The sequence below is a fragment of the Sturnus vulgaris genome, chromosome 24, assembly GCF_052056855.1.
Source record: "Sturnus vulgaris isolate bStuVul1 chromosome 24, bStuVul1.hap1, whole genome shotgun sequence".
Classification (NCBI taxonomy): Eukaryota; Metazoa; Chordata; class Aves; order Passeriformes; family Sturnidae; genus Sturnus; species Sturnus vulgaris.
In genome coordinates, this window is record NC_142266.1 from 8,224,719 (window position 1) to 8,235,593 (window position 10,875).

General features: G+C 48.2%; 1 long non-coding RNA gene across 1 annotated transcript; it reads left to right on the forward strand.

The window, feature by feature from the left end:
• Window positions 1-246: 246 nt before the first annotated feature.
• On the forward strand, window positions 247-2,507 carry LOC148221329 (uncharacterized). Its single transcript, XR_015808274.1, has 3 exons — window positions 247-417; window positions 1,044-1,211; window positions 1,538-2,507. It is a non-coding gene; the product is annotated as an uncharacterized LOC148221329 (long non-coding RNA).
• The last annotated feature ends 8,368 nt before the right edge of the window (window positions 2,508-10,875 follow it).

Genomic DNA, 10,875 nt, shown 5'->3' on the forward strand with positions numbered 1-10,875 from the left:
GGCCCCAGCCAGCGGTGCCCCTCTCCCTCGGCGACAAGGGCGTGGAACTCGGCATCGGGCGCTGCATCGCCGCGGACAGCAGGGGGCGCACGGGTACCGATACTGCCATGGGGCCCGGCGCTGCTCTCCTGCTCCGCCGCCAGGCGGCGCTGCGCTGCCGTCCTGCCGCGCCTCCGGGCACGCTCGGTTTCCTCGGGACCCCGGGCCCCGCCTGTCCCGCCGCTGCGGAGGCGGGGGATGCTTTATGGGACTGCCCGAGCTGGCGGTGCCGGGTCTGGGGCGTTGGGGCGCGCCTTGGGGGGCTGCGGGTGCGCTCGTTTCCTCTTCTGCATGGCCTTCTGTGTGAGCATCTCTCGTTGCGACTGCTCTTGGAGAGTCAAACCCCCTCCTCCTAAGTGGTCTCAGGAGCCTGGCAGGGTGAGTTTTGTTTCACAGGGGAAAGGGCCACTGGTCGTGTCCAGAGACCTGTGCACCCAGCCAGGTTTCTGCCTGATAAAATTCCAAATGGATGAGGATTTCTCCCAGCCCCAAGCTGCCCCCACCTGTAACCCTGGCTGCCTTTGGGGTGCCCAAAGCCTCCTCTGTGCAGATCTCAGGAACCTGGGAGGGGTGAACAATGTTGCACAGGGAAAAACCCCACAGATTTTATCTCCGGGCCTGGGGCTAGGAGCAGGCATTTGCGTGCTATAATTCCAGAAGGAGCACGGTGTCTCCCAGACCCAAGCCGCATCCAGCTGTGACCCAGCTGCTCTTGGAGTGCCAAAAGCCTCCTCGTAGCTGATCTCAGGAACCCTGGAAGGGTGAGTTTGGTTTCACAGGGAAAAGGCCTCAGTTTGTGTCCAGAGATCAAATAAGGGACTCTGCTTTTCCTCTAGTTCTCCTTCCTGTTTTCACCTGGGCTACAAGGATGGGCATGGCCTGTATTTCTCATATCAAAGTGATGTTACTAAATTTGTCCAGAAGTTCTGATTGTTATTTTTATTAGTAGTAGTAATTTTCTGATAGAAAACACTCTCATTTTGCCTTTCCCACGTTGTTTCCAGGTGCTGCCCAGGATGGACATCCGTGGTCTCAGACAGTGATTCCCGAGGAGCAAGGAAAGCCTTTTCCTCACCTGCACAGTTCAGGTGGATGGGACAGAATTGGTGTGGCCTGACAAGGCAGGAAAAGCTGTCTGTGTTCTGGAGTGCCTTGAAAGCTTTCTCCGTCAGGTTTGGAAGGGGTTTCTCTTTGGGATTTCTTGTGATGCAGCACCACGGGTATCCCTTTGTGCCAAGTCCAGTGCTAAAGGATTGAAGAACTGACAAGTGGGGTCTGGGATGAAAATGCCGCTAATAAAATTAAGCAAAGAATACAATAAGAGAAATGAGCATCCTTTTAATGTCTGAAATAGTTAGGAATAAAAATGCTGGAAAAGGGCACTCTGAATTGGTGTCACTTGTCATGGATAAAACCCCAGAGTGAGGAATCAGAGCAGAAGTTGAGAGCTGGAATCCTTCTGCAGTCGACTTAATTTTCTTTTCCTCCTCTCTTTCAGGACAGGAAGAATCACGACTCTCCTGGCATCTTTGCCAAGAGCTGTGGTGTTTGATCAGCCAAAGCCCAGAGGCTTCAGCACCAGAGGTCTGAGCCTGGAGGGCTCCTGGTGCTGCCCGTGCTGTGGGCTATGTCAGAGGATGCAGGGTTCCTCTTTGCCTCCCTGCTGGGATTAACTGCCATGGGAATGTGGGATCTGGGTGAAACTCCAGCTCTCCTGGTGTTCAGGGGAGCAAGGTCTGAGGGACTCCTCTCTGGGGATGTGCGGTGAAGGACTGAATAGTGTGGAAGGAGAGTATTTATAAACTGTATCACTGTTTCTCCCAAAATTGGGGTGGAGCGGTGATGGGGGTGGTTGGGTTTGGTCTGGGCCTGTTATTCTTTGTGCAATTTTTAAATTCTCTTGTATGATTTACTGTCCGGTATCTTTCTAACAAAAGCTGACATAAATTTAGATTAAGGATTAGAACTTGGGTCCATTCATTGCAAACATTTGACAAGGCTGGAGGACTGGGGTGGTGACTGCTCTCAGGAAAGGTTACTTATTAATACTGTGTCAGATTTCCCGCAGTGACTGTCAGGCCTGCATGGCTGTGAGTTCGTGCTCTTCTCACTGGGGAAATAAGTTCAGCAAAATTAGAAATGTTAGAAAAATCCAGCCAAAAATTCCACCTCTGTACCCCCTAAGTTTTCCCAGTTTTTCCCAGCTAGGAGCTGCACAGAAGTCAGGCAGGGGAAGTGACAACAGGGAACAGCTGAAAAATTCAAAGGCACAAAGAGGAAAGGGGAAAGGTTTCAGAAAACAATTCTATGGTCTAAGAATAATTTCTGATTCCCTACTGAGAAGAACACGAACTCACAGCCATTCAGGCCTGACAGTCCCCTGCAGTGAGAGCTCAGCACACATCCACAGAGGCAAGTCCAGCATCTTAAATGAAAAAATAAAAATAAAAACCAGAAGAAAAAGGTGATTTCTTTTGCTTCAGAGTTATTTCAAGTTCTTAAAGCCCAAGCAACATTTGCTCTTGATTTTGGTTGGGTGAATCATGAGCAGTGGGCACGGGTCATGCCATTCATTGAGCAGAAAACCCGGGGTCATTTAGAGGGGACACAAGAACTGTTTGTGTAGCGACCTCGGGCTGCAGAGGGGCAGGAGAAAGGCCAAGGGAGCTCCCTGGGGCCACCAGGGCCTGTGGGGAACAGAATGGACGCTTGGATGACCAGTGGAGGTGAGGAGTGGATCTGAGTTCATCTACAGGGAAATAAGGAGGGGATACTCTGGAGTGAAAAGCTGAGGTGATGAGTTCACCCACCTGGGCACGAGTTGTGTTTGCACAAAGTGGGAACAGAGGTGAAGGTCAATCCAAAGTCGATCCTGCTTGACCTCTGAATTCCAGGATAAGTTTTACAAGCTGCCAAATGAGGGAGTAAAAATACACAAAAATGAAACCGAGAGCATTCATGAGGTTCCTGGGAGTCCATTACACTGTTGTCATAGAATTCTTAATGAGTTTTGAGCTTTTAATGACAACAATTCAGTACTTTCTTTGGATTATTCACTGTGTAGGATTTGGGGTTTATCTGGATTTTAAAGGCGTCGTGGTGGCCCTGACACTGCTCAGGAGCTGGTAGGAAAAGCAGGGTCAGAGCTCCTGGCAGGCACAGGGTGTTTTTCCCAGAGTGGACTGTGGAGGAATTGTTTGGGCCTTGGATTGTCCCTCTGGGTGATGCCAGTTGCTGTGATTTGTGTAATTCCATACATTTAACTCCCAATACTTCCCAGCCCAGGAGCTTGAGCTGACAGGGCAGCACACAGATTGTTCTCTGTGCTGTGCCCCGATTTGGGGTTGGCTGTCAGCTTTGCTAGCTCCCGTGAATTATGCCCATAGCCCCGAATTCCCTGCTCAATTCCCACTGCCATAACCTCACAGCGCCTCATGGAGTGGGGATATACTGTGGCAGGAAGCTCAGCAGCATCGGCACGGGGACAGGTGTATATTCCAAAGAATTTGCTGTTTCAAACCCTCATCCCCCAGCCCCGCCGATGTCCCTGGGGGGCACTTGACAGAGTTACCTGGATTTCAGCTGATTTCACCCCCCCGAGCTCGGGCTCCAGGTGATCTTTTCAAGCAGGAGAAGGCAGGGGCCGGAGGCGCTCGTGGCCCGTGCCGAGGCAGTCCCTGGGGCCACGAGAGGACATCTCTCCCTGCAGAATTTCAGTTCTTTCCAGAGCCTCAGCAGTGACAGAGGACAAAGAGGAAGATGAGGAGGAGGAAGAAGGGGGAGAGGGTTTGAGAGGAGGGGAAGCCCAAATCCGTGCTGTGTGCGGAGCTCCGACAGCACGCTGCAGCCCGCAGCTCACTGTGAGCACGGGGCAGAGGAGGCGATTTCTGGGCATTCAATCACCCTGAGGCGGGCCCGGCACCGCCCCTGCAGCACCGTCCCCAGCACAGCTCGGTACCGCTCCGGGATCACCCGGCCCCGGCCCCGGTGCCGCCCGGGACCACTGGGGACCGCCCCTAAAGCACCGCCCCGACCCCGCCCGGTCCCGTCCCCGGGACCTCCGTGCCCCGCCTCGCCAAGCCCCGGCTCCGCCCCGAGCCTGCCCGGGCTGCGCCGGGACCATCACTGGCGGCCCCGCCCCTCTTCCCCGGGCCGAAGCGGGCTGAAGGAGATGTCCGCACGATTGGAAACGCCGCCGAAAATCGCACCCGTGGGATCGGTGTCGGCGTCGTGCGCAGGCATCCCACTAGAGCGAGCGGGCTCCTTGCTGTGCCACCCTCCTTTTGCAGCCAGAGTTAGAAGGTCGGGGAGCGACACCCGAGCCGCCATCTTGGGAGAGGCACGCGCGCAGTACCGCGCTCTGCCCACAGGGTGGCGCTTGGGAGACAGGCAAGGGATGGAATCAAGGAGTGTCCCAATCCTTGAGGAAATCCCCCTGAATGAACGCCCCAAAAAACCCCGACCAGAACTGAGAAACCTCCTGCTTCTGTATGAGTGCAAAGGGTGTGCAAGGAGTGTGCAAATAGTGTGCATTAGCAATCGATCGGCAGGCATTGGCAATCGACCGCCGATCTAATCGATCGGCAGGCATTAGCAATCGATCGCCGATCTAATCGATCGGCAGGCGCAATCAATCGATCGCCGAGCTAATCGATCGGCAGGCATTAGCAATCGATCGCCGATCTAATCGATCGGCAGGCGCGATCAATCGATCGCCGATCTAATCGATCGGCAGGCATTAGCAATCGATCGCCGATCTAATCGATCGGCAGGCGCGATCAATCGATCGCCGATCTAATCGATCGGCAGGCGCGATCAATCGATCCCCGATCGAATCGATCGGCAGGCATTAGCAATCGATCGCCGATCTAATCGATCGGCAGGCATTAGCAATCGATCGCCGATCTAATCGATCGGCAGGCATTAGCAATCGATCGCCGATCTAATCGATCGGCAGGCGCGATCAATCGATCGCCGATCTAATCGATCGGCAGGCATTAGCAATCGATCGCCGATATAATCGATCGGCAGGCGCGATCAATCGATCGCCGATCTAATCGATCGGCAGGCGCGATCAATCGATCGCCGATCTAATCCATTGGCACGCATTAGCTATCGATCGCCGATCTGATTTTTCCCGCCATTTTTCATGGATTTTCCCCCCCATTTCTTACTGATTTTTCCCCACAATTTTCGTGGATTTTTTCCCATATTTTCCCCATTTCTCACTGATTTTTTTCCCCCATTTCTCAATGATTTGTTTCCCCAATTTATCAAAGATTTTTTTTCCCCATTTCACCATGATGTTTCCCCATTTCTCACTGATTTTTTCCCCCATTTCTCACTGATTTTTTCTCCCCATTTTTCCATGGATATTTCCCGATTTTCCCCCCCATTGCTCACTGATTTTTGCCCCCATTTCTCTCTGAATTTTTCCTTCCATTTTTCATGCATTTTTCCGCCCATTAATCACTGATTTTCTCCCCATTTATCACTGATTATTGCCCCCCATTTTTCACTTATTTTTTCCCCACAGCATCGCCACCACAGCACGAGCGACAACAGCTCGCTCTGTTCCCGCCATTGCCCATGGATTGTTTGCCTGTTTTCCATGGATTTTTTCCCCATTTCTCACTGATTTCCCCCCCCCCCCCCATTTCTCACTGAATATTCCCCCATTTTTCATCGACTTTTCCCCCATTTACCACTGCTTTTTCCCCCATTTCTCGCTGATTTTGTCCCAAATTTTCCCCCATTTCTCATTGATTTTTTTCCCTGTTTCTCACTGATTTTTCCCCCATTTCTTAATGACTTTTCCCGCCATTCGTCTCGGATTTTTTCCCCCATTTCTCACTGATTTTTTCCCCATTTCTCAATTATTTTTTCCCCCACTTTTCCCCGTTTCTCACTGATTTATTCCCCCATTTTTCATGGATTTTTTTTCCCCCATTTCTCACGGATTTTTTCCCCATTTTTCAAAGATTCCCCCCCCGTTTTTCACTGATTTTTCTCCATTTCTCACTGATTTTTCCCACCATTTTTCATGTGGTTTTTTTCCATTTCTCACTGATGTTTTACCCCATTCTTATTACCATTCTCATAGCTCTATTTTATATTTATACATATTCTTATATTTGCATTATTTCTGTTATACACTAGATTTTTCATAGATATTTGCTACTTATATTTCATTATATTTTACATGTATACCAATCTATTTCTATTCTTTATATTTTATTTTTATATTAGCTATAAAAACCGTGCCTCTACCCAAATAAAAAGCATTTAAACATTCCTTTTAGACTATATTTAGGTATTTTTTATGGTTCTGTTTTTCATGCATTCTACACCCACCCCTCCCTCTCAATGTTCTGGCACCCAGCATGACCCCCCCCCCCCCCCCCCCCCCCCCCCCATGCCCGACTCACCTGCTCCTGCAGCGCAGCCCGGCTCCCTTTCCCAGGGACCTTGGGGTGCCCCAAACCACGTCGGAGCCCCCAGTCTCCACACCCTCCCCCTCCGTAGGGAACGGGAATGGGATGGGGAGCACACAGGACAAGAAAGGAACACAAAAGACACACTGGACAGAGAGAGAAGAAAAGGGCTGGAAGCTGGATATGAGGATGAAAGTGGAGCAGCAACAAACCTCAGGACTCTTGACTAGAGAGTGTGGCTGCTGAACGTCTCAAAAAAAAAACCCCAGCTCCAACACAACATGCTGTGCTCACGGCTCGGCCTGGGACTCGTCAGTGAACATCTCTCTCTTGCCAGGGCCATAAAGCCCCGAGAAAACACGAGGTGAGGTTGATGTGCTCCGGCTTTGCTCCTGCTCAGCCCTAACCCCAGCCCCTGCTGCCAGTGAGCGCCCTGATCTCTGAACCTCTTCTCAGCTTGTTTGTACGCTTCCAAATTCCTTCCTCTTTCTTCAAGCTTCATCTGTTTCCTGGCATTGGGAGAATGACAAGTGTTTAGCACAGCGCAATGAATACAACAGTCTCATTTTCAGAAGACACAACTGAACGAGAACCGACAGCAGCACTGCTTCGAGACAATCTGGGCACACGTTTCCCTTCCAGCAATCTGAGTGTTCTTTTGTGTCACGCCTGAAATCCTGAAAATGGTTTTTTGAGAAAAATTATCCATAACTAGAAAACAATCCAACCAAATAAATAGAACCCCTAGGATATAATAACAGCCCATATACTACAACACTCCAATTCTAATATTAATAAGAAAACAGAAATTAGCTACACAGCATTACCTCAAACAAACACTACATACTGGCAAGAATCAAAGCCACCACAAAATAATTCAAAAACTACCCTATGCCTTATGCTACAGGCTAGAACGCCATCGGCAAACCTTATCAAGGTATCCTTTAAAAACAACGCCCCACCAAAAACAAAAACAACACAAAACGCCATTCAAGAACTCCCTTATCAACACCTGAATGAAAAAACATGGCATTAGATAAATAGACCATAGCCCTTATCATACACCATCTACAAACAAAATAAAGCTATACCATACATCCTCGAAAACCACCTTCAAAGCACGACATTAGAAAAAAAAACTTTCCAGAATTAAAAGCTGTATCTAACAAAAGCCGTCTGATAAAATTAACAACCAAGCCCCCACCATCAGAGCTGCCCCTACTAAACTCCCCATCGTACATATGAAAAATCAGTTTTAAAAACCTACTTCAATTCATTCTGCCTCAAATACAAAGCCATCCAGAAAGTTACCTTCACTCAAAAACAAAAGCGCACGTAGTAAATAACATTAAAAATAAATCAGCACACTACACACCACAAGCATAAAATATTGAATTAAAACCAAAAATACCCCTATTCATTAAAGAGCCCAGCCGCAAGCTATATTTAACTATAACTTCGTGCAAACGTACACATATCATTAAAATAGATTTCTTTCAGAATACAACTGATGATCTAAAATAGTAAAATGTCCGAGAACGATATTATAATAGGATATCCTCGATCATCCTCCCGCAAATTCTCTCCACTGTATTGTCCGACACACACCGGAAAAAAAATCCAGTTTTTACTTTTTTCAGCTAACTTCTCATTTATTAGCTGAGAGGAATGTTGAATTTGTCTTTACAAATGAGCTGTGGATCAGCCTGTAGATAAGGCTAGCACTGAGAGATAAAAGAAACAATGGGATGGATTCCACTGATTGATGAATGGAAAGAGATAGTTGCCTTTACAAACAAACTGCGGGGCTGCTGATAAATGAAATTGGATATCGAAAGATGAAAGAAGCAACGGGGGGAAACTATGAATTCTATAAGAATTAAAAATTAAAAGGGAGGGTTATACATTAGAGGGGAATTTCAGGTATCAGGCGTTCCGGGAAGTCTGTGCCTCTCAAGTACCTCAGCCAATGGGAAAAGAGAGAGGGAAATGCGGCCGGGAAAATAGGATAAAAAGGAGGCTGCGTCCTCCAAAAATTTGAGAGATCCCAGGGGAATGTCCCATGGCCTCTCCCTTTATTCGAATAAAGCAAAAAGGACTCCTCCGTTTCCTTTTTGGACATAAACCGCTGGTGTTTGTGGATTAATTTTCCTGACATTTAGCAACATATTGTTAAAAAAAAAAAAAAAAAAAAAAAAAAAAGTGATCCAGAAGAGGGCAACATTGACAGCCATTCCAAGACAGGATGAACAAATGCTTTCACATTGACAGAGGATGCTGCGATGTTCTGAGAACAGAAGATAGAATAAAATAAAGGAAGGTGATGTTACAAGACAGAAAAGGGTAAAATAAAAGGAGTACCTGAGACTGGGGGGCGGGGGGGGAAGAAAATGGGGAAATATTAATTGCTACACACTAGGTACAAATGCTTTTTACAAGTAATTTATGAGAAGCAAGCTAAAAGCGTCTTACTGCTGCTAGTGATATCATGCTCCAAGCTCTGCTAATAATTCCTATTTCTAGCAATAGTTAAATTGAACTCACTACATTCCAACTATTTTTCTGCTTGTTTAGATGGCAGATCCGTTTGGAACACACCTTAGTATAGCAAATTCTATGCCCAGGTAGGGACCTCTCAGTTCTTCCATAAAACATTTTCTTCTGCATTATGGCAAGCCTTTGTTTTAGCTTGACAGCTTTCTTGAAACTTAAATTTACGCATGTATCCAAAGACATTTGCAATTCCAGAAATTGGTAGGCACATCATATGGAAAGTAAATAACATTCTCGAGAGGGAGTTGCTTTGTTACTGAGGGGATGAAAAGCAAGGCTAGAGCTAGTAGAACTACCCAAGAAATTGGACTTAACGCAGCTTTTACAAGGCTCAAAGTAGCCATACCGAGATGTTTGAGCTAAAAGCCCCAGTTACCAGACTTACAGGCCTAATAGTTATCACCACACCACATTCCCTGGTTGCAGTATTTTTAACAGCAGTGCAGAACGCTACTGAAAATTATTTTTAGGTTGAATTGTTCTCTCCCCTCACTGCCTGTGTAGCTGTTAGAGGCTTCCAGGAGGCTGGGGAAGCAGACTGCTGGTTTCACTTCCAGACAGGTCACTTCCATGGTCTGCTGGAGGGCACTTTGAAGCCCGTGGCCTTTTCTTGCTCTATTGTATCTGACAACTTTCCTCCCCCACGTCTGTTTTTTAGCGGGCAGCATTTTTGGAGGGCCAGTCAAAGACCTCAGGCTCCGAGAGAATTCGTCTGCTTTGCTCTGTTTATGTGTGCAACAGATGGGAGCAGCAACTAAGTCAAGTAGTAACTTCTGAGCTGCCCAGTTATCAGTAAACCAAAATATTCTTTTGTGACTCTCGCCAGACGAACATATCATCCTATCCGAGTCACACACTGCCCCTCTGGCATTTTCCAGTCAGACAAAGAATTCCTGGCCCCTTCCTTGCATGAACCTCAGCTCTCCACCTTGTTCCAGAAAGAGTTCTAGATCCAAGGCCCAGTGAGCCAGCTACCCTTTGCTGCCCTGAGCAGTATGGAAACAGCCAAGCCCCAGCCCTGCAGCCCTGCCTAACTCGCCTTTGCCTCCCAAACCTGAACCTTTTCCTTGGCTGTGGCATCCTCACTCATGCAATCCTGAAGACAAAAATCTGATTTGGCAGGTGAGGCCGTTTCTAACGCAAAAGCTTCACCAAGGTTTCTCTTCCAACTTCAGCCTTAAACAGTCCTGTCCTCCTCAGACAGCCCCCACCTCCAGCCTTTAGCTGTAAATACTTACTGGTTTATAGCTAATGCTTGCCACCCCTCAAAATTAAGTCTTTTGATATGCATTTACATCCCTCCCTAACCATGTCCTCATCACCCTTCCCAAACTCAGCCTCATCTCCAGGCCTAGAACCTCTCCCTAGGTGAGGGACTGTCCTCGGGTAGGAGTGCTGACAGACCTGTGCATGAGCCCAGCTGCAGAGCCCGTGCTAATCCCAGCCCAGCTCTAGCCTTTAAACCCACTGGGGCTTTGGTACTGGAGGCCCAGTTACAGTAACCCCTGTGGCCGTTCCACTTCCAGGCCATCTGTGAGTTGTGATCCCCCACCCTACACCACTTTGGTGAGAAATGCATTCCTTTCTTACAATAAAGTTTTCATTTTATGTCTAAATTCAAGCATTCCGAGAAAACGTGTAGCAATTATATCAAGACAGACATGACAGGCACCAACATTAGTCTTTCATTACACACTTTTCATGCCTTCTCTCCACAGATTTCTTTGAGGCAACTCTGACTCCTTTTCTCACAGGCAGCTCCACACAGCACCGACTCCTCCTCTCCTCTGTACGACTGGCTAAACCCCAGCCTGTCCCTTCCCCAGCCACCTGAGCCTGTCTGTCCCAA